Raw genomic sequence first — 24,316 nt, forward strand, 5'->3', positions numbered from 1 at the left:
GTGTCAGAAGTCTAATAATGAATAAAGTTCAGGATATGCTTAAAAACTCACCTCAGTATAGCCTTCATCAGAAGGAAGTGCGCTTCACTGACTCATCAACTTGTCTCAGGCTTTCCACAAAGTTTCACAGTTGACCTTAAAGTAAGATGCTGCAAGCTTACCTTGCAGTGTATTACTTTTTAAGGTCTAAAGACCTTAAAGTGCGCTATAGATTGAAGTGATTTGAACTGACAACAGGGCTAATTCAGCACTTCAAGTTAACATCAATAAAAGTTTTTAAATTTATTCTGATTTCCGTTTGTTTTCATTGCCTGTGCTATCTGTTATTTAGTTCAAATTGTGGGTAGATAATGCTGTGCTGTCATGTGACCTGTTCTCTCATGTGTGCCTTTCTCTTGTTTTGTATGTATTTCTCGTTTGTTATTTATTCCTACTTTATTCCTGCAATTGGTATGGAATTCATTTAAAAAAAAAAAAAGATCAGTGTTTTGAAATTAGATGTGATGAAGATGTGACCTTAATTTACAAAATCAACATCATGTTGGATTCAATGAGACATGAAACTAGTGCATGAAACAGGTCTCAGTAAATGTTCTCATAGACTGCAATACACTGCCCCCTGCTGGTCATTATAAAGTCTGCAGATGTCATTTGACATGAATGTCATATTTGTGAAACAAAATAAAGGACTCTGTAAAATAAATGAAAATCAAATATTTATATACAGAATATTTATGTACAAATGCTGAAAAAGACATTTGAACAAGATGCACACCCAGTAAAATGTAAAAAAAAAAAAGAAAAGTCAGTTTTATCATGTGACTATCATGCTGTCATTTCTGCACAATGCACTTTACACCAGATCAAAATAAAACACTGTGAGGTCGTTCTAACCGGAAGCCCAGAGAGCTTCGACAATGCAGCACAATGCCCTGAAGCATCAGCATCAAAATATACTTCAAGTACCAAAAAGTACTCATTGTGCAGAATGCCCTATTTTTGAATAGCTGGACATTTTAATTACTTTATCACCAGCTGTGACTACAGCTGATAATCAACCATGTTTCATAGGGATATGACTACATTTAGAAATGTCACGCATTTTTAGGTATAAAGCAAAAGATGCAATGAAATAAATAAGCTATCACATATTAATCCAAATGAATTCACTGAAATACATCTGCACATTTCTGCAGCCTGACTTATTACACACGTGAACACAGTACACATTTGTTTACTGCAAGCTTGTTTCAGAGATGTGATGCAGTTAAATCTGTATGCGTCTGTTTCCTTGTAGTGTTAGTAGAGATGGTGAACCTGACACAATCCTGTGTTTAGTGTGAAGGAAACCAGTTAACAGCCGGTTTAGTAAAATTCTCTTGAACTCATGGAAAACTCATCGTCGTCTCGAAGTGAGCAGCTGAAGCGTCCCGTGTGATCAGAGGTCCTCGTCGTCCTCGCTCACCATGACGTCGAGCTCTTTGTCTTTCCGTACGACGCTCTCGGTGATGAACTCCTTGTGCTGCTCCTCCAGCTCACGCAGCTCCGCCTGCAGGCGCTCCAGGTGGAGCACTCGCCGGTTCCTCAGCAGCCGGCTGGGGAGTGGGTTCATGTCGTTGAAGGCGATGCTGGTCAGCTTCCTGCATGGACACACGCAGGTGGAAAGGACTCGATCACCAACACAGAGGAACTGGAAACTGATCAGCTTGAGTGTTTCTGTTTTATGCTGCTTGATACTTCAGGTACTGCAGTTTGAGCAGGAAATACTGGACTGACTGGACCACATGTATCCGAGAGCTGCAGATACTTAAAAATCTTTAAATCGTTGTTACTGTGATCAGGGAAATTTAAACTTCTCACAAAATTTCAGTAAAAAGGGTTTGAAGCTCAAAGATTCAACAGCTACATCCGCTACACTTCTGAGAGTGTAACAGCTCGTAGATTAAGGCGGGTGGAGGCGAGTGCGTACCTGGCATTGGAGACGGTCTTTGTGAAGAAGCGTAGGTACTGGTAGATCTCCACGCTGTCGTGAATCTTCAGGATGTCGTCCTCTTTGTATTTGAACAGAGCCAGAGTGTATCTGAAGATCACCTGCAGCACAGACACGCATTTCATAACAGGACACTCACGCCACACAATTAATTGGAAACTTTGAGGAGGTGAGTCATAAAATTACTCTTTCAGTTGTGGTGCAGTTGGGCCCTTTACTCATTACAGCTCTGATCGATTTCCAATAAGCCACTTGGTTCCTCAGTTGCCAGATAATATTAACTTACTTGGTAGTTGAGCTTTAAGTTTAAATTAAACTTTTGGGTTGGATCTACGTGGCTGAAGCTGTTGTCAGCATTTATCCCTGTGTGGTAGATATTTCTGTGTCTGAACTGTGATTTTATTTCCTGAGACAAACGATGTAAAAGCTGTGCTGCATTTGTCACATTGCAGAAACAAGCCCAAAGCCATTGTCCCGCTCATCGTCTGGATTTACGCTGCTTGTGGTAGACTGTGAGGTCGTTACTAGAATGATCTGCTTTCCCACTCCTATTTCATGTCACATGACAGTTCCCCATGCTTAGTAAACAATGTCTTATTACTCCTAAAATGTAAATAAAGACATCTAAAGGTGAAAACAAAATCATTTTTGTTTCCATGGACACTACTGTGGTGCATTCAAGTGTTGTCTGCATTTCTGTCATGGTGTGTTCGGGTGTATGGTACCTTGGTACCCTCATACAGGAAGGCGTCCCACAGAGGCATCAGGATGTCGCTGGGCAGACTCTCCACAAAAACCACCAGGAACCAGTTGAAGGTGACCAGAGAGACGTCAAGGTTGTGATCCTCAAAGTGAGATGCCAGGCGAGGAAGCTTCTCCGCCATGAAGTCCTTCAGCACGCGCTGGTCCGCCTGAGCACAAAGACTCACAGAGATCACAGTCCACCAGATTCTTGGTGTAGTAGTCCTGAGGCATGATGGCTTCCACCACTGCCACCAGACACCAGAAGGCGTCTTCGTCACTTTGGAGGACCAGCAGAGCGAGGGCCGCTAACCTGTGGACATTCATGGAAGGTGAGGTTCTGCCTGGAAGGCGGGTCCACATAAGAACTCAGATATAAAATTTATACTTTTGTTCTGACCTGTTGAGTACCTGGCAGTAGCCAATGGCAGGGTTATGCCCGGAGAAGGCCAGAAGGATGCGGCGGAGCTGCTGGAGGGCAGGGCTGGAGGGCGGGGCTGGACGGCGAGGAGAAGTGCTGATTGGTCGTCAGGGTTCGGTGAAGGTCCAGCTGGACCTGCCTGGAGGCAGGATTAGGAGCTGTCCGACTCTTCTCACACAGCTGGAAACAGAACAGGATTACTGAGTGCTCGCCAGCATTCCCGACAGGAAGAAGGAGGAGCCACCTGTGCTCAGGTGCGGATAAAGCACTCTCTCTCTCTACAGCTGTACCTGCTGATAGCGTTGCGTGTGGCACTCTTGGCTTGTCAAAGTTCTGGCTCGGACCAAACAGCGCCACACTCTGCCGATACTCCCGAGGGACGCCTTCACGCACCAGAATTTTGAGCTCAGGTGAGATGATGAAGTCATCGTCGGACCTGCCTGCAAGGTACTGAACCCAGCGGCTCAGCAGGGAGTGCTCCAGACCCTCCTACAGAGACAATGATGTATGATATAAAAAGAGGATAACCATTATCTGTTAAGCATTATGTTACAATTTAACATAATATAAAATTGTAACATTGTAAACATAATGTTACAATTTTACATTATGTTACAGTTTAACATAAAGTAAAATTGTAACATTATGTTTACAATGTTACAATTTACAAATTGTAACATTGTAAACATGATGTTACAATTTTACTTTATGTAACAATTTAACATAATGTAAAATTGTAACATTGTAAACATAATGTTACAATTTTACTTTATGTTACAGTTTAACATCATATAAAATTGTAACATTATGTTTACAATGTTACAATTTACAAATTGTAACATGATGTTACAATTTTACATGATGTTAAATTGTAGCTGTTAAGGGTGGTGAGTTAGCGAACCTAGACGCGGACTTCTCGTTTAAGTTGAACAGTGTCTTTATTTACAGTGAAGCCAAAATCAATCCACAGTTATCCACAGTGCAAGTCCCTTCAGTGCTCCTCTCCCCGTCTCCCCTCGTGTGTCCACAAAACTCCCTAGAATCAGTGAAGTGTCCCCTTCCGTCTCTCCGTCTCGATCGCGTCCAGGCTTAGTAGGCAGCTCAGAGCGGCAGCACTTACGGGTCGGAGGTCTCCCGTTGCTACGCGACCGCGTAACAATCGCAGCGGAGAAAAAGCGGAGCGAGAGAGGAGAACAAAAAAACACACACACACACACACACACAGGTCGACCGGTCGGGGCACCGTCCGACTCTGACAGTAACATAATGTAAAATTGTATTATGTTTACAATGTTACAATCCCTACCCTCACCTATGGCCACGAGCTGTGGGTAGTGACCGAAAGAACGAGATCGCGTATACAAGCGGCAGAAATGAGCTTCCTCCGAAGGGTGGCTGGCCTCTCCCTTAGAGATAGGGTGAGAAGTTCGGCCGTCCGGGAGGGGCTCAGAGTAGAGCAGCTGCTGCTCCACATCGAAAGGAGCCAGCTGAGGTGGTTCGGGCATCTGACAAGGATGCCCCCTGGGCGCCTCCTGGGTGAGGTGTTCCAGGCATGTCCCACCGGGAGGAGGCCCCGGGGCAGACCCAGGACACGCTGGAGAGATTATATCTCTCGGCTGGCCTGGGAACGCCTTGGTGTTCCCCCGGATAAGCTGGAGGAGGTGGCTGGGGAGAGGGAGGTCTGGGCCTCTTTGCTTAGGCTGCTGCCCCCGCGACCTCGGATAAAGCGGATGAAGATGGATGGATGGATGGATGGATGGATGGATGGATGTTACAATTGTAAAATTGTAACATTATGTTTACAATGTTACAATTTCACATTATGTTAAATTGCAACATGATGTAAAATCGTAACATTAAGTTTACAATGTTACAATTGTAAATATAATTTACCCAATTAATTCTGTCATAACAGAAGTATGACTTCTCTGTGTTATTAATCCGTATTAATATCATAGGGAGATTAATATCCCTACAATATTAAGCATCAGACTTTATCAAATTTTCTAAAAACTTTTTTTGTTGGATAGTGTAGTGCAGCTGGATAGTGTAGTGGTAATACTACACATCTTTGGAGTCGCACGTTCGATTCCCACCCAGTATCCAGTAAGGGTCCTGGCTAGACCCCTCATGCTAACCAAAAATCCCTGGAATGGTGCGGCTATGTCTGCTGTCTCTCCGCTTGAATTTAGAGCTTGCTTGTTTGTTAAATGTATTATTTACTGTTTTTAGTTTACTCCATGATGGGGCTGGATATCGGGCGTCCTGCACCACCCATCCGGTCTGGAGCATAGCGAAACCATTTCTGCACTGTTTGAACGAAGGTGAACTCAGAAACTGCCCCCACCTGCTGAGTCAGGCCATCTAAGACAACAAAAAACCCCAAAAACAAACAAACAAAAAAACAGTAAAAAAGAGGGGTTCAATTAGAGTTCAAATATGAATAACCTCTCGCCAAAAGTCTTTAACAGCTAGAAAGCTGGCAAACTACTAAGCTGATCAACATGAAAGGCACAAGGTGGAAATAAGCAAACTGCTGCCTCACTTTGTTCACCTGTGCTCTATATTTCATGGTCCGGTTGGCTGCAGGACCAAACATTTGGCCTTACACCTTATTTCTTTATGTTTTGCTTCCAAGGTGCCAGACTTGTAGGTAACTTTTTACACTGACATGACCTCAGCAATAGTTTCCAGTCTTTCAACTTCCTTGGGCTTTGGCTGCTTTTTTACTCATTTTCAGTCCAGTTCTTCTACCTGACCATTTTCAGAGAACTCTAAGGAGCTTGGGGGAAAAAAGCAACCGGACTTCTTTAACTTTTTTGAAGACGTTTCGCTTCTCATCCCAGAAGCTTTTTCAGTTCACTGAAGCCTCATAAGAAAGTGACACAATGACATTTAGATAATAAAACTCGCCAAAAATGCACCTTAAGAGCACTGTCTCTTTAAATACCCTCTTTTGCTTGGTCTGCTCCTTATTTTTTCTCATTTTTTCTTACTTTGGAGGACCAGCAGAGCGAGGGCCGCTAACCTGTGGACATTCATGGAAGGTGACGTTGTGTCTGGAAGAACTCAGATATAATATTTATATTTTTGTTCTAACCTGTTGAGTCCCTGGCAGCAGCCAATGGCAAGGTTGTGCCAGCCAGCAGGATGCTGCGGAGCTGCTGAAGGGCGGGGCTGGAGTCTGAAAGTAAGAGCTCGTTTAGACTCTATTCTGTGAACAGGCTTGCTCCCACGAATATGTGAATTCATCTGTAAAAGAGTTTAACTCTAATGCACCTGTTCCTCCTGCTCCCTGCTGCAGGGCGGCCTGTTGGACTACGAATGCCAGTGCGGAGCTAAGAAGATCAAAGAGGAGCTGTTGTTCTTGAACCTGCCAAAGTGAGTAACCTCAAATCGGTCCCCAAAGGCCTCAAACCACCACAGTTCAGTCGGTGTCAGTTTTGTTCATGTCATGTCCTCCTTGCGTCTTCCTTTGAGCCTCTCCTCTTTGTCTCATCTCTTTCAGTGTGCTGATCCTCCAGCTGAAGTGGTTTACGTTCACTCCATCATTCACCGTGGAGAAGAAGAACAGCCCCATTGTTCTGACACAGCAGCTGGTGATCAGCCAGGACACAGCCTTTACTGAAGAGGTAAGGGAAAAGGCACACCGTTCATTTCAAGTATGGATGGAGCCCATTTCTAAGCTAACGGGTGGTGCCGCTGCCCTCTCCCAGTAAACTGCTCGCTATTTGTTGGTCAGCGTGATCAGTCGTTTGGGCTCCTCAGCTTACAGCGGTGAGTGGGTGCTTTCAGACACATGTGCTGAATGCAGGTCAGCTTTGAAAGTTTATGAGACGTTAATAAGTGCGCCTTCTCCTCTCAGGACATTACGTCTGTGACGGCGTTCACCAGATGAGCGGAAGAGACGACGTCACAGACAGCCGGCTCACATACGATGACGAGTTGGTCTGCCAGACCACGTGTGAGTCTGTGTGTGAGCAGCGGCAGAGAACAGCTTACCTGCTATTCTGAGTCGGGACTCAGATCTGCAGCAACACCTTCATTGTTATTGTTATTATTGTTGTTAGTACTGTTGTTATTATGATTGATATTGTTACTGTTATGATCAGTTTTATTATTATTATTATCATTATTAATTTTTTAATACATTTGTTTATCTTTATTATTAGTAGTAGTAATGTTGTTGTTTATGTTGTTATTGTTATTATTATTACTGGTATTTTTGACATTATTATTATTATTTTGTTGTTATTGTCATTATTAGTAGAAGTAGTATTAGTTATATCATTTTTATATCAGCCTGGAGTGAACAACATGAAAGCATGGATCCATCCTCCCTCACATTCACAATTCAGGCTGCTGGTGTAATCGTGCGGGGGATATTTTCCTGGTACACTTTGGGACCTTTAAATGCTACAGTCTGAGTATTGTTATGACCACAGCGTACCCTCTTCTGATGGCGGAAAGTAAAAGGGGGTCCAGTACCGGTTCCGGTACCAGGCCTACTGACAATTTAACATAATGTAAAATGGTAACATCGTAAACATAATGTTACAATTTAACATAATGTAAAATGGTAACATTGTAAACATAATGTTACAATTTAACATAATGTAAATGGTAACATTGTAAACATAATGTTACCATTTAACATAATGTAAAATGGTAACATTGTAAACAGAATGTTACCATTTAACACAATGTGAAATGGTAACATTGTAAACAGAATGTTACCATTTAACACAATGTGAAATGGTAACATTGTAAACAGAATGTTACCATTTAACACAATGTGAAATGGTAACATTGTAAACAGAATGTTACCATTTAACACAATGTGAAATGGTAACATTGTAAACAGAATGTTACCATTTAACACAATGTGAAATGGTAACATTGTAAACAGAATGTTACCATTTAACATAATGTGAAATGGTAACATTGTAAACAGAATGTTACCATTTAACATAATGTGAAATGGTAACATTGTAAACAGAATGTTACCATTTAACACAATGTGAAATGGTAACATTGTAAACAGAATGTTACCATTTAACACAATGTGAAATGGTAACATTGTAAACAGAATGTTACCATTTAACACAATGTAAAATGGTAACATTGTAAACAGAATGTTACCATTTAACACAATGTAAAATGGTAACATTGTAAACAGAATGTTACCATTTAACACAATGTGAAATGGTAACATTGTAAACAGAATGTTACCATTTAACACAATGTGAAATGGTAACATTGTAAACAGAATGTTACCATTTAACACAATGTGAAATGGTAACATTGTAAACAGAATGTTACCATTTAACACAATGTGAAATGGTAACATTGTAAACAGAATGTTACCATTTAACACAATGTGAAATGGTAACATTGTAAACAGAATGTTACCATTTAACACAATGTGAAATGGTAACATTGTAAACAGAATGTTACCATTTAACACAATGTGAAATGGTAACATTGTAAACAGAATGTTACCATTTAACACAATGTGAAATGGTAACATTGTAAACAGAATGTTACCATTTAACACAATGTAAAATGGTAACATTGTAAACAGAATGTTACCATTTAACACAATGTAAAATGGTAACATTGTAAACAGAATGTTACCATTTAACACAATGTAAAATGGTAACATTGTAAACAGAATGTTACCATTTAACACAATGTAAAATGGTAACATTGTAAACAGAATGTTACCATTTAACATAATGTGAAATATAACTAACGGATTTACTTTACCAAATGGACCATCCCGGCCTTGCCGTATTGGTCTATTTGATTCACCTTTGTTTTTCTTGTTTATTTTATTTTCACTTGCTACACATGGGACAGACATGACTGGGGGAAAGAAAGGGGAGAAAGAAAGAGGGAAAGAAAAACAGCAGGGAAGAGGAATGGTGATAAAGGGCAAAAAACAAAAACCAACAAAACAAATAGACAAAAAATATATATATCAGTCACTTCAACTCAAAGAAGTCCAGACGCTTTTCTTTCCAAGCTCCTTTGACTGACTGTTAGGACAACTTATTTATTGCAAGCATGCAGTACAAGAATAACTCGATGTTTCTGACTTTGCATTACGAATTGTTTACCCACTGACAAACATTTCAAATGAAATTAAATTAAAAAACAATTTGTGGTAACCTGATTTTAATTCAAAAAGAATCATTAACAACACTTCTTGTAATGGTGTCAAAATCAGCCCAACTTTTATTTTCAAATGCAAAAAGTAAAAGAAAATGAGCCAACATACTGGACACATAATTGTCAATATAATTGTTTATAAACAATTATACTGTCATCATTGTTACAGATATGGAAACTTTATTAACAATTTGTCCAAGTAAAAAATGCCCTGCTAATTGTTGGGGTTTTCTCTCCTCTAGCCCTTTCCTTTAAGCTCTTCTTTACATCCCCCCACCCCCACCTTTTCTTTTTTCTTAATAATATAACAATAAAAACAATTGGCTGCATTTTAAATGTGTCAGATCAATGTCTTTATTCAAGAATACAAGAAATGGTAATAGCTGCATGTGTGTTTGTGTGTGTGCATAATATGCATACTTTACTTGTTGGATCCAAATCCCACAAGGAATCAATTAAAACAAGAAGACAAACAAAAACAAAACAAAAATATATTTCTCTCCCTTCCCAGGTCAGGTTCACAAAAGCATTGCAGCTCTTTATTCCTCTTGTACAGCTCCAGAGTCTGTCAGCCAAAAAGAAACTACTGAGGTTCCAACACCCAGTGTTTCTGTAAACACAGATGAAAATGAACAGTCATCCACATCTAAAAGATTTGTAGATTCGAGGGACCGGTATAATACATCTAGTACATCTTTGTTTAAACCTCAGAACACAAAAAGGGAACAAACCATTGTATACAGATTTAAAAGTGCGCAAAGCAACGAACAGTCACCCTCTGAAACAGCTGAGGTTATCACAACCATTGTTTCTGTAAATACACAGGAACAGTCACCCACCTCAAAAAGATTAGTATATTCAAGGGACCAGTGTATCTACTCTGGTCAAAAGAATCCATGCTTCGTACTGATGTCCACAATTCTTTTTTATTCCTCTCACAATCATGGAGCACTGTGAAAACTAGAAACGAGTAAAATAATATCAATAGCACATATGACATCCATCTCAGCCACTTATTTCTTTTCACAAGGTGCACAAGTGCTTAACAAATAACAGCATAATGTTTTTACCTTGTACGCCTTGTAAAAACAGTAGTAGAAAAGTTGTAGATTCGTGCTCTTGTGGGGGAGACGTATGTTATCCACCACCTCGATAGCTAGCCGAGAGTTCGAGGGTCACTAGAGCTGCCGAGAACGCATGAACTACTTACGGTAGGACGTTTTGCCAAAGTAAGACGTTTTGTCAGAACACCGAGTCCTCAGGAGGATGCAGCCCATGAATTTGGACACGATCTCAGATGCACTTCTGGTGTTGTCATGGCAACCCACACAAACATTTCAGCGTCAGCTACAATGAGGCGGAGCCCTTACTGAGACACTGAGCTCAGGTAGAGTGAAAGACAACATTTTTCCGCATCCAAAACAGCAGCGCTGTTCCTGTGACCTCTAGTAAAGCCTCTACTTGGGAAAAGGGAGTCTTTCATCAAAGCATCCTGCAGAAGTTGAATAAAAATATGCAAATGTTTAAATGATGCAACTTAATGAAGGCTGACAGCAGTTGTACTATTTTACATTGCAGCGAACAGGGGTGACCATTATTTTCAACGTTTTTCCAGCATTTTTCACATTGAAAGTGAAATAATATAAATAATGTGTCAATTAAATTGCGTTAATATTTAAAAATACAAAAACTACAGCTTTGTTCACAAGCCAATTGCGGCTGCATCAGGACACCAGATGTTCAGCCTCCATCCTGTAGGCAGACTTATCCCCGTCTGAGAGGAGTCCAATAATGGTGGTGTCATCTGCAAGCTTAATTAATTTGACAGACTGGTGGTTGGAGGTGCGGCAGTTGGTGTACAGGGAGAAGGGCATAGAAGAAAGAACACAGCCCTGAGGGGAGCTCGTGCTGATGGTCCGGGAGTCCAAGACATTCTTCCCCAGCCTCACTGGTTGCTTCCTGTCCGTCAGGAAGTCAGTGATCCACCGGCAGATGGGATCAGGCACATTCATCTGGGAAAGCAATCCTTGAAGAAGGTCTGAAAGGATGGTGTTGAAGGTAGAGCTGAAGTCCACAAACAGGATCCTAGCATAGATTCTGCAGGACAAAGTGTAGGGCCATGTTGATGGCATCGTCTACAGACCTGTTGGCTCTGTATGCAAACTGCAGGGGGTCCAGGAGGGGGGCCGTGAGGGTCTTAAGATAGGAGAGAACCAGGCGCTCAAAAGACTTCCTGACCAGATGTCAGAGCCACAGGTCTGTAGTCTTTTCGTCCAGTGATCTTTGGCTTCTTGAAAGCTATATATGATATAAAAATTATATAAAAACTGTTAATCAGCAAAAGAAATGATATCATAGTTCTTGTGTTGATATTTTGATACCATGGTAGCATTTACAGGATATTGTTTTGTAGTGATATTATACAGAAAAGAGTTACTCAATACTCCTCCTTGAATCGCTACCTTATCGTGGTGGAGGGGTTTGTGTGTCCCAGGGATCCCAGGGGGCTATGTTGTCTGGGGGCTTTTGCCCCCTGGTAGGGTCTCCCATGGCAAACTGGTCCTGGGTGAGGGACCAGACAAAGAGCGATTCAGAAGACCCCCATGAAAAGAATATCGAGGGAACAGTTTACCCTGCCCGGGATAGGGTTACCGGGGCCCCGCCCTGGAGCCAGGCCCGGGGAGGGTGCCCGAGGGCGAGCGTCTGGTGGCCGGGCCTTAGTCCATGGGGCCCGGCCGGGCACAGCCCGAAGAGGAGACATGGGCCCATCCTCCCGCAGGCCCACCACCCGCAGGAGGCGCCATAGGGGTCGGGTGCATTGTGAGCCGGGTGGCGGCCAGGAGCGGAGGCCCTGGCGGACCGACCCCCGGCTGCCAAGACTGGCAATAGGGACATGGAATGTCACCTCTCTGGTGGGGAAGGAGCCTGAGTTGGTGCGTGAGGTTGAGAGGTACCGGCTAGATATAGTTGGGCTCACCTCTACGCATTGTCTGGGCTCTGGAACCAGTCTCCTGGAGAGGGGCTGGACTCTGTCTCAGTCTGGAGTTGCCCCTGGTGAGAGGCGGCGGGCTGGGGTGGGTATTCTTATATCCCCTCGGCTTGCTGCCGGTACGTTGGGGTTTTTCCCGGTGGACGAGAGGGTTTGTTCCCTGCGCCTTAGGGTCGGGGAACGGGTCCTGACTGTCATCTGCGCTTATGCGCCGAGTGGCAGTTCGGAGTACCCAGCCTTCTTAGAGTCCCTGGGGGGGGTGCTGGAAGGTGCTCCACCTGGAGACTCTGTTGTCCTGCTGGGAGACTTCAATGCTCACGTGGGTAACGACAGCGAGACCTGGAGGGGCGTGATTGGGAGGAACGGCCTCCCTGATCTGAACCCGAGCGGTGCTTTGTTATTGGACTTCTGTGCTAATCACAGTTTGGCCATAACGAACACCCTGTTCGAACATAAGAGTGTCCATAAGTGCACGTGGCACCAGGATGCTCTAGGCCGTAGGTCGATGATCGATTTTGTAATCGTATCACCAGACCTGCGACCATATGTTCTGGACACTCGGGTAAAGAGAGGGGCTGAGCTGTCAACTGATCACCACCTGGTGGTGAGTTGGATCAGGTGGCGGGGGAGGACGCTGGACAGACCTGGTGCACCTAAACGCGTAGTGAGGGTGTGCTGGGAACGTCTAGCAGAGGCCCCAGTCCGCGAGATCTTCAACGCACACCTCCGGCAGAGCTTCAACAGCATTCCGAGGGAGACTGGGGACATTGAGTCCGAATGGACCATGTTCAGCGTCTCCATTGCCGAAGCTGCTGCATTGAGCTGCGGCCGCAAGGTGGTTGGTGCCTGCCGTGGTGGTAATCCCCGAACCAAATGGTGGACACCAGAGGTGAAGGGAGCCACCAGGCTGAAGAAGGAGGCCTATCGGGCTTGGTTAGCCTGTGGGACTCCGGAGGCAGCCGACAGGTATCGACAGGCCAAGCGGAATGCGGCTCGGGCAGTGGCTGAAGCAAAAACTCGGGTGTGGGAGGAGTTCGGAGAGGCCATGGAAAAAGACTTTCGGACTGCCTCGAAGAGATTCTGGCAAACCGTCAGGCGTCTCAGGAGGGGAAAGCGGTGCTCTACCTGCACTGTGTATAGTGCTGGCGGAGCGCTGTTGACGTCGACTGAGAAAATTGTCGGGCGGTGGAAGGAATACTTCGAGGACCTCCTTAATCCCACTGACACGTCTTCCGGGGAGGAAGCAGAGTCTGGGGATGAGGGGTGTGACCCACCGATTTCCGGGGGCGAGGTCACTGAGGCAGTTAAACAACTCCTTGGTGGCAGAGCCCCTGGTGTCGATGAGGTCCGCCCCGAGTTCCTGAAGGCTCTGGACGTTGTAGGGCTGTCTTGGTTGACACGTCTCTGCAATGTTGCGTGGAGATCAGGGGCAGTACCTGTGGACTGGCAGACCGGGGTGGTGGTCCCCATCTTCAAGAAGGGGGACCGGAGGGTGTGTTCCAACTACAGGGGGATCACACTCCTCAGCCTCCCCGGGAAAGTCTATGCCAGGGTGCTGGAGAGGAGGGTTCGTCCGCTAGTCGAACCTCGGATACAGGAGGAACAATGCGGTTTTCGTCCTGGTCGCGGAACACTGGACCAGCTCTTTGTCCTCTCGAGGATACTTGAGGGTGCATGGGAGTTTGCCCAACCAGTCTACATGTGTTTTGTGGACCTGGAGAAGGCATTCGACCGTGTCCCTCGGGGCGTCCTGTGGGAGGTGTTGCGCGAGTATGGGGTGTCTGGCCCATTGCTACGGGCCATTCAATCCCTATACAACCGTTGCAAGAGCTTGGTTCGCATTGCCGGCAATAAGTCGGACTCGTTCCCGGTGGGTGATGGGCTCCGCCAAGGCTGCCCTTTGTCTCCGGTTCTGTTCATAATTTTTATGGACAGGATTTCTAGGCGCAGCCAAGTGGCGGAGGGCTTTCGCTTTGGTGGCCTCAGAATCTCATCTCTGATTTTTGCGGATGATGTGGTTCTGTTGGCTTCATCGGGTGAGGGCCTCCAGCTCGCACTGGAGCGGTTCGCAGCCGAGTGTAACGCAGCGGGAATGAGGATCAGCACCTCCAAATCTGAGGCCATGGTTCTCAGCCGGAAAAGGGTGGAGTGCCCACTCCGGGTCGGGGATGAGTTCCTGCCCGAAGTGGAGGAGTTCAAGTATCTCGGGGTCTTGTTCGCGAGTGATGGGAGAAGGGAGCTGGAGATCGACAGACGGATTGGGGCTGCGGCTGCAGTAATGCGGACGCTGCACCGGTCAGTCGTGGTGAAGAGGGAGCTGAGTGTAAAAGCGAAGCTCTCAATTTACCGGTCGATCTACGTCCCTACCCTCACCTATGGCCACGAGCTGTGGGTAGTGACCGAAAGAACGAGATCGCGGATACAAGCGGCGGAAATGAGCTTCCTCCGAAGGGTGGCTGGCCTCTCCCTTAGAGATAGGGTGAGAAGTTCGGCCATCCGGGAGGGGCTTAGAGTAGAGCAGCTGCTGCTCCACATCGAAAGGAGCCAGCTGAGGTGGTTCGGGCATCTGGCAAGGATGCCCCCTGGGCGCCTCCTGGGCGAGGTGTTCCAGGCATGTCCCACCGGGAGGAGGCCCCGGGGCAGACCCAGGACACGCTGGAGAGATTATATCTCTCGGCTGGCCTGGGAACGCCTTGGTATTCCCCCGGACAAGCTGGAGGAGGTGGCTGGGGAGAGGGAGGTCTGGACCTCTTTGCTTAGGCTGCTACCCCCGCGACCCGACCTCGGATAAGCGGATGAAGATGGATGGATGGATGGAGTTACTCAATAAGGCCCATTTACTAGTTGTTTTTCTCTTTCTCTCTGACCCAAGAATTGATGTGTAAAACTCACAGGCTGGTACCCCAAGGTCGAAAATACCACAGAGACGAGACCACTTCCTTACTCCCATCCTCCCTTCTTTATCTCTTAGAAAAAGGCTCGTTAAAGGCCAGGTGGTTTGTTTCAGAATTCACTAATGAAAGAACTCTGTATTCTATGTCTAGGAGTGTATTTTGCTGGAATGATCATAAATTGTAGCTGAACTGATAAACTACACAAAGGATACTTCTTTGCTCACAAGGCAGGAAGACGTTTCCTTATTTGGTCTGTACCGGTTTGAACTGAGAACTTGCTGACACACGAACCTTTTTTTCCTCTATATAAGCTGTTTTGTACTGAATAAACCTTTGAGTTGATTTTGGAAGAGCAACCTGAAGCAGTCTGTGTTTCCTTGTTCTCCCAAGCTACTCCCGGCGCTGTAACTAACCCAGCTGAACGGCATACTTGAGTGTTACTTTGAATAATTAGGAATCTAATAAAGAAAGGACAGAACTCTGCTTATTGGTGCTCGTGCCTTGGAGGGAAACCGGGACGGAGATTTTCTCTTCAGTTCTTATAAAGAAAGCCTCTATCAATCAAACACCAGCAGTGTAGCAATGTTGTTCACTTACACTGTATATAAAACACTGATTTTGGCTACATCCAGTTTTTACTGTATTATAAACATTTTTTACCATGAAGAGTAAAGTGTTTGGCATTTTTGTCATTGTTATTGAGCTCAGAGATCAGGCCCAGCCCAGTATCTACCTGGTTATGAGCAAGGAGCTGGAGGTGATAACTCAACAATAACCAGGCCATGCATGCATGGATGGATGCATGGATGGATCAGTTTGTAGGCTGTGTGTGGTCAGCAGCAGGCTGCTGGGTGTGGACCAAGAGGGAAAGCCCAGCATGTGAAACCCATCAGCAGAAGGCCAGAACAAAGGTGCACAGACAAACGCAGCCCAGACACTCAGGCAGGACGAGTAAAATAAATGGCAGCAAACACAGTATGATGTGGTAAAATGTGCTTTCTTTCACAAACAGATAGCACAAACAAGAATCACAAGAATCTCCTTTGTGGTTCTTGTTTTTCTTTTGAGTACATTAATAAAAAGTTGAAATAAAGTGGCAATAAAATTCATGCACTGAAGACCACACGAAACCCTAATTCACCCTACTACCTGTTGCCTTCACATTCCATTTGCATCCCTTGTCCACAGAATCAAAAATGACCCTTCTTCACTAAAGATCGAACATAAAGCAATTGCATTTTAAATGGAAGCCCATTTTGCATTAAGAAACACTATCAGCAATCAGAAATTGTGTATATCAGAGTTCTCTGTTTTTACTGTCCTGAAAACTGCATTAATTCAGTGGATGCGGTTAGGTTCAAAACAACGTAATATAAGAGGGCAACCAATTCAATCTAAGAGGGATCCAATTTTTATCCATTCATGTACCAGCTACTGGCTTTTTGCTGTTATGTTCTCATATCGCGTGAGAGTTTATTTGCCAGGTGTCAGAAGTCTAATAATAAAGCTCCGGCACAACGTGGTCGAAGTTACCCGCATATCGGATCGCATCATGTCAGTGAAGATCGACGCCGACCCGACCGTCCTACGGATTATCTCCTGCTATGCACCACAGACCAACTGCCCCGACGAGGAGAAGACAGAATTCTGGCGCGCCCTCGACGACCACCTGCAAACGATTAGCCCTGAGGAACACGTGGCGGTAGGCGGCGACCTAAATGGACATGTAGGCAAGGGGAGAGACGGATATCACCGATTCCATGGCGGCCAAGGATTTGGGACCAGAAACGACGACGGTTGCCGGGTACTGGACTACGCAGAGGCCCACGATCTTGCCGTGACCAACACCTTCTTCAAAAAGAAGCCGGCACACCTCATCACGTACTCCAGCGGCAGCAGAGACACCCAAATCGACTACTGGCTAGTCCGAAGACCCCATCTCAGCCTAGTCACGAACGTAAAAGTCATACCATCAACCAATATTGGCCCTCAACATCGGCTACTTGTGATGGATCTCCGACTCAACCTTGGCCAACGACGACGAAGAACACCAACCACGACGGTGGAGAAGATCAAGTGGTGGCGCCTCCCTGAGGGATCCAATTTTTATCCATTCATGTACCAGCTACTGGCTTTTTGCTGTTATGTTCTCATATCGCATGAGAGTTTATTTGCCAGGTGTCAGAAGTCTAATAATGAATAAAGTTCAGGATATGCTTAAAAACTCACCTCAGTATAGCCTTCATCAGAAGGAAGTGCGCTTCACTGACTCATCAACTTGTCTCAGGCTTTCCACAAAGTTTCACAGTTGACCTTAAAGTAAGATGCTGCAAGCTTACCTTGCAGTGTATTACTTTTTAAGGTCTAAAGACCTTAAAGTGCGCTATAGATTGAAGTGATTTGAACTGACAACAGGGCTAATTCAGCACTTCAAGTTAACATCAATAAAAGTTTTTAAATTTATTCTGATTTCCGTTTGTTTTCATTGCCTGTGCTATCTGTTATTTAGTTCAAATTGTGGGTAGATAATGCTGTGCTGTCATGTGACCTGTTCTCTCATGTGTGCCTTTCTCTTGTTTTGTATGTATTTCTCGTTTGTTATTTATTCCTATTTTATTCCTGCAATTGGTATGGAATTCATTTAAAAAAAAAAAAAGATCAGTGTTTTGAAATTAGATGTGATGAAGATGTGACCTTAATTTACAAAATCAACATCATGTTGGATTCAATGAGACATGAAACTAGTGCATGAAACAGGTCTCAGTAAATGTTCTCATAGACTGCAATACACTGCCCCCTGCTGGTCATTATAAAGTCTGCAGATGTCATTTGACATGAATGTCATATTTGTGAAACAAAATAAAGGACTCTGTAAAATAAATGAAAATCAAATATTTATATACAGAATATTTATGTACAAATGCTGAAAAAGACATTTGAACAAGATGCACACCCAGTAAAATGTAAAAAAAAAAAGAAAAGTCAGTTTTATCATGTGACTATCATGCTGTCATTTCTGCACAATGCACTTTACACCAGATCAAAATAAAACACTGTGAGGTCGTTCTAACCGGAAGCCCAGAGAGCTTCGACAATGCAGCACAATGCCCTGAAGCATCAGCATCAAAATATACTTCAAGTACCAAAAAGTACTCATTGTGCAGAATGCCCTATTTTTGAATAGCTGGACATTTTAATTACTTTATCACCAGCTGTGACTACAGCTGATAATCAACCATGTTTCATAGGGATATGACTACATTTAGAAATGTCACGCATTTTTAGGTATAAAGCAAAAGATGCAATGAAATAAATAAGCTATCACATATTAATCCAAATGAATTCACTGAAATACATCTGCACATTTCTGCAGCCTGACTTATTACACACGTGAACACAGTACACATTTGTTTACTGCAAGCTTGTTTCAGAGATGTGATGCAGTTAAATCTGTATGCGTCTGTTTCCTTGTAGTGTTAGTAGAGATGGTGAACCTGACACAATCCTGTGTTTGGTGTGAAGGAAACCAGTTAACAGCCGGTTTAGTAAAATTCTCTTGAACTCATGGAAAACTCATCGTCGTCTCGAAGTGAGCAGCTGAAGCGTCCCGTGTGATCAGAGGTCCTCGTCGTCCTCGCTCACCATGACGTCGAGCTCTTTGTCTTTCCGTACGACGCTCTCGGTGATGAACTCCTTGTGCTGCTCCTCCAGCTCACGCAGCTCCGCCTGCAGGCGCTCCAGGTGGAGCACTCGCCTGTTCCTCAGCAGCCGGCTGGGGAGTGGGTTCATGTCGTTGAAGGCGATGCTGGTCAGCTTCCTGCATGGACACACGCAGGTGGAAAGGACTCGATCACCAACACAGAGGAACTGGAAACTGATCAGCTTGAGTGTTTCTGTTTTATGCTGCTTGATACTTCAGGTACTGCAGTTTGAGCAGGAAATACTGGACTGACTGGACCACATGTATCCGAGAGCTGCAGATACTTAAAAATCTTTAAATCGTTGTTACTGTGATCAGGGAAATTTAAACTTCTCACAAAATTTCAGTAAAAAGGGTTTGAAGCTCAAAGATTCAACAGCTACATCCGCTACACTTCTGAGAGTGTAACAGCTCGTAGATTAAGGCGGGTGGAGGCGAGTGCGTACCTGGCATTGGAGACGGTCTTTGTGAAGAAGCGTAGGTACTGGTAGATCTCCACGCTGTCGTGAATCTTCAGGATGTCGTCCTCTTTGTATTTGAACAGAGCCAGAGTGTATCTGAAGATCACCTGCAGCACAGACACGCATTTCATAACAGGACACTCACGCCACACAATTAATTGGAAACTTTGAGGAGGTGAGTCATAAAATTACTCTTTCAGTTGTGGTGCAGTTGGGCCCTTTACTCATTACAGCTCTGATCGATTTCCAATAAGCCACTTGGTTCCTCAGTTGCCAGATAATATTAACTTACTTGGTAGTTGAGCTTTAAGTTTAAATTAAACTTTTGGGTTGGATCTACGTGGCTGAAGCTGTTGTCAGCATTTATCCCTGTGTGGTATATATTTCTGTGTCTGAACTGTGATTTTATTTCCTGAGACAAACGATGTAAAAGCTGTGCTGCATTTGTCACATTGCAGAAACAAGCCCAAAGCCATTGTCCCGCTCATCGTCTGGATTTACGCTGCTTGTGGTAGACTGTGAGGTCGTTACTAGAATGATCTGCTTTCCCACTCCTATTTCATGTCACATGACAGTTCCCCATGCTTAGTAAACAATGTCTTATTACTCCTAAAATGTAAATAAAGACATCTAAAGGTGAAAACAAAATCATTTTTGTTTCCATGGACACTACTGTGGTGCATTCAAGTGTTGTCTGCATTTCTGTCATGGTGTGTTCGGGTGTATGGTACCTTGGTACCCTCATACAGGAAGGCGTCCCACAGAGGCATCAGGATGTCGCTGGGCAGACTCTCCACAAAAACCACCAGGAACCAGTTGAAGGTGACCAGAGAGACGTCAATGTTGTGATCCTCAAAGTGAGATGCCAGGCGAGGAAGCTTCTCCGCCATGAAGTCCTTCAGCACGCGCTGGTCCGCCTGAGCACAAAGACTCACAGAGATCACAGTCCACCAGATTCTTGGTGTAGTAGTCCTGAGGCATGATGGCTTCCACCACTGCCACCAGACACCAGAAGGCGTCTTCGTCACTTTGGAGGACCAGCAGAGCGAGGGCCGCTAACCTGTGGACATTCATGGAAGGTGAGGTTCTGCCTGGAAGGCGGGTCCACATAAGAACTCAGATATAAAATTTATACTTTTGTTCTGACCTGTTGAGTACCTGGCAGTAGCCAATGGCAGGGTTATGCCCGGAGAAGGCCAGAAGGATGCGGCGGAGCTGCTGGAGGGCAGGGCTGGAGGGCGGGGCTGGACGGCGAGGAGAAGTGCTGATTGGTCGTCAGGGTTCGGTGAAGGTCCAGCTGGACCTGCCTGGAGGCAGGATTAGGAGCTGTCCGACTCTTCTCACACAGCTGGAAACAGAACAGGATTACTGAGTGCTCGCCAGCATTCCCGACAGGAAGAAGGAGGAGCCACCTGTGCTCAGGTGCGGATAAAGCACTCTCTCTCTCTACAGCTGTACCTGCTGATAGCGTTGCGTGTGGCACTCTTGGCTTGTCAAAGTTCTGGCTCGGACCAAACAGCGCCACACTCTGCCGATACTCCCGAGGGACGCCTTCACGCACCAGAATTTTGAGCTCAGGTGAGATGATGAAGTCATCGTCGGACCTGCCTGCAAGGTACTGAGCCCAGCGGCTCAGCAGGGAGTGCTCCAGACCCTCCTACAGAGACAATGATGTATGATATAAAAAGAGGATAACCATTATCTGTTAAGCATTATGTTACAATTTAACATAATATAAAATTGTAACATTGTAAACATAATGTTACAATTTTACATTATGTTACAGTTTAACATAAAGTAAAATTGTAACATTATGTTTACAATGTTACAATTTACAAATTGTAACATTGTAAACATGATGTTACAATTTTACTTTATGTAACAATTTAACATAATGTAAAATTGTAACATTGTAAACATAATGTTACAATTTTACTTTATGTTACAGTTTAACATCATATAAAATTGTAACATTATGTTTACAATGTTACAATTTACAAATTGTAACATGATGTTACAATTTTACATGATGTTAAATTGTAGCTGTTAAGGGTGGTGAGTTAGCGAACCTAGACGCGGACTTCTCGTTTAAGTTGAACAGTGTCTTTATTTACAGTGAAGCCAAAATCAATCCACAGTTATCCACAGTGCAAGTCCCTTCAGTGCTCCTCTCCCCGTCTCCCCTCGTGTGTCCACAAAACTCCCTAGAATCAGTGAAGTGTCCCCTTCCGTCTCTCCGTCTCGATCGCGTCCAGGCTTAGTAGGCAGCTCAGAGCGGCAGCACTTACGGGTCGGAGGTCTCCCGTTGCTACGCGACCGCGTAACAATCGCAGCGGAGAAAAAGCGGAGCGAGAGAGGAGAACAAAAAAACACACACACACACACACACAGGTCGACCGGTCGGGGCACCGTCCGACTCTGACAGTAACATAATGTAAAATTGTATTATGTTTACAATGTTACAATCCCTACCCTCACCTATGGCCACGAGCTGTGGGTAGTGACCGAAAGAACGAGATCGCGTATACAAGCGGCAGAAATGAGCTTCCTCCGAAGGGTGGCTGGCCTCTCCCTTAGAGATAGGGTGAGAAGTTCGGCCGTCCGGGAGGGGCTCAGAGTAGAGCAGCTGCTGCTCCACATCGAAAGGAGCCAGCTGAGGTGGTTCGGGCATCTGACAAGGATGCCCCCTGGGCGCCTCCTGGGTGAGGTGTTCCAGGCATGTCCCACCGGGAGGAGGCCCCGGGGCAGACCCAGGACACGCTGGAGAGATTATATCTCTCGGCTGGCCTGGGAACGCCTTGGTGTTCCCCCGGATAAGCTGGAGGAGGTGGCTGGGGAGAGGGAGGTCTGGGCCTCTTTGCTTAGGCTGCTGCCCCCGCGACCTCGGATAAAGCGGATGAAGATGGATGGATGGATGGATGGATGGATGGATGGATGGATGGATGGATGGATGTTACAATTGTAAAATTGTAACATTATGTTTACAATGTTACAATTTCACATTATGTTAAATTGCAACATGATGTAAAATCGTAACATTAAGTTTACAATGTTACAATTGTAAATATAATTTACCCAATTAATTCTGTCATAACAGAAGTATGACTTCTCTGTGTTATTAATCCGTATTAATATCATAGGGAGATTAATATCCCTACAATATTAAGCATCAGACTTTATCAAATTTTCTAAAAACTTTTTTTGTTGGATAGTGTAGTGCAGCTGGATAGTGTAGTGGTAATACTACACATCTTTGGAGTCGCACGTTCGATTCCCACCAAGTATCCAGTAAGGGTCCTGGCTAGACCCCTCATGCTAACCAAAAATCCCTGGAATGGTGCGGCTACGTCTGCAGTCTCTCCGCTTGAATTTAGAGCTTGCTTGTTTGTTAAATGTATTATTTACTGTTTTTAGTTTACTCCATGACGGGGCTGGATATCGGGCGTCCTGCACCACCCATCCGGTCTGGAGCATAGCGAAACCATTTCTGCACTGTTTGAACGAAGGCAAACTCAGAAACTGCCCCCACCTGCTGAGTCAGGCCATCTAAGACAACAAAAAACCCCAAAAACAAACAAACAAAAAAACAGTAAAAAAGAGGGGTTCAATTAGAGTTCAAATATGAATAACCTCTCGCCAAAAGTCTTTAACAGCTAGAAAGCTGGCAAACTACTAAGCTGATCAACATGAAAGGCACAAGGTGGAAATCAGCAAACTGCTGCCTCACTTTGTTCACCTGTGCTCTATATTTCATGGTCCGGTTGGCTGCAGGACCAAACATTTGGCCTTACACCTTATTTCTTTATGTTTTGCTTCCAAGGTGCCAGACTTGTAGGTAACTTTTTACACTGACATGACCTCAGCAATAGTTTCCAGTCTTTCAACTTCCTTGGGCTTTGGCTGCTTTTTTACTCATTTTCAGTCCAGTTCTTCTACCTGACCATTTTCAGAGAACTCTAAGGAGCTTGGGGGAAAAAAGCAACCGGACTTCTTTAACTTTTTTGAAGACGTTTCGCTTCTCATCCCAGAAGCTTTTTCAGTTCACTGAAGCCTCATAAGAAAGTGACACAATGACATTTAGATAATAAAACTCGCCAAAAATGCACCTTAAGAGCACTGTCTCTTTAAATACCCTCTTTTGCTTGGTCTGCTCTTTATTTTTTCTCATTTTTTCTTACTTTGGAGGACCAGCAGAGCGAGGGCCGCTAACCTGTGGACATTCATGGAAGGTGACGTTGTGTCTGGAAGAACTCAGATATAATATTTATATTTTTGTTCTAACCTGTTGAGTCCCTGGCAGCAGCCAATGGCAAGGTTGTGCCAGCCAGCAGGATGCTGCGGAGCTGCTGAAGGGCGGGGCTGGAGTCTGAAAGTAAGAGCTCGTTTAGACTCTATTCTGTGAACAGGCTTGCTCCCACGAATATGTGAATTCATCTGTAAAAGAGTTTAACTCTAATGCACCTGTTCCTCCTGCTCCCTGCTGCAGGGCGGCCTGTTGGACTACGAATGCCAGTGCGGAGCTAAGAAGATCAAAGAGGAGCTGTTGTTCTTGAACCTGCCAAAGTGAGTAACCTCAAATCGGTCCCCAAAGGCCTTAAACCACCACAGTTCAGTCGGTGTCAGTTTTGTTCATGTCATGTCCTCCTTGCGTCTTCCTTTGAGCCTCTCCTCTTTGTCTCATCTCTTTCAGTGTGCTGATCCTCCAGCTGAAGTGGTTTACGTTCACTCCATCATTCACCGTGGAGAAGAAGAACAGCCCCATTGTTCTGACACAGCAGCTGGTGATCAGCCAGGACACAGCCTTTACTGAAGAGGTAAGGGAAAAGGCACACCGTTCATTTCAAGTATGGATGGAGCCCATTTCTAAGCTAACGGGTGGTGCCGCTGCCCTCTCCCAGTAAACTGCTCGCTATTTGTTGGTCAGCGTGATCAGTCGTTTGGGCTCC

The 24,316-nt window shown here is 44.8% G+C and overlaps 1 long non-coding RNA gene and 2 pseudogenes across 1 annotated transcript; 1 reads left to right on the forward strand and 2 right to left on the reverse strand.

The window, feature by feature from the left end:
- Positions 1–687: 687 nt before the first annotated feature.
- LOC112430662 (TBC1 domain family member 2A-like) lies at positions 688–5,284 on the reverse strand (annotated as a pseudogene).
- Positions 5,285–6,232: 948 nt separating this feature from the next.
- Positions 6,233–7,077, forward strand: LOC143413646 (uncharacterized). Its single transcript, XR_013094266.1, has 3 exons — positions 6,233–6,342; positions 6,457–6,929; positions 7,018–7,077. It is a non-coding gene; the product is annotated as an uncharacterized LOC143413646 (long non-coding RNA).
- A 10,997-nt stretch (positions 7,078–18,074) lies between these two features.
- On the reverse strand, positions 18,075–22,684 carry LOC112431915 (TBC1 domain family member 2A-like; annotated as a pseudogene).
- Between the last annotated feature and the right edge of the window lie 1,632 nt (positions 22,685–24,316).

Source organism: Maylandia zebra, linkage group LG2 (assembly GCF_041146795.1).
Source record: "Maylandia zebra isolate NMK-2024a linkage group LG2, Mzebra_GT3a, whole genome shotgun sequence".
Taxonomy (NCBI): domain Eukaryota; kingdom Metazoa; phylum Chordata; class Actinopteri; order Cichliformes; family Cichlidae; genus Maylandia; species Maylandia zebra.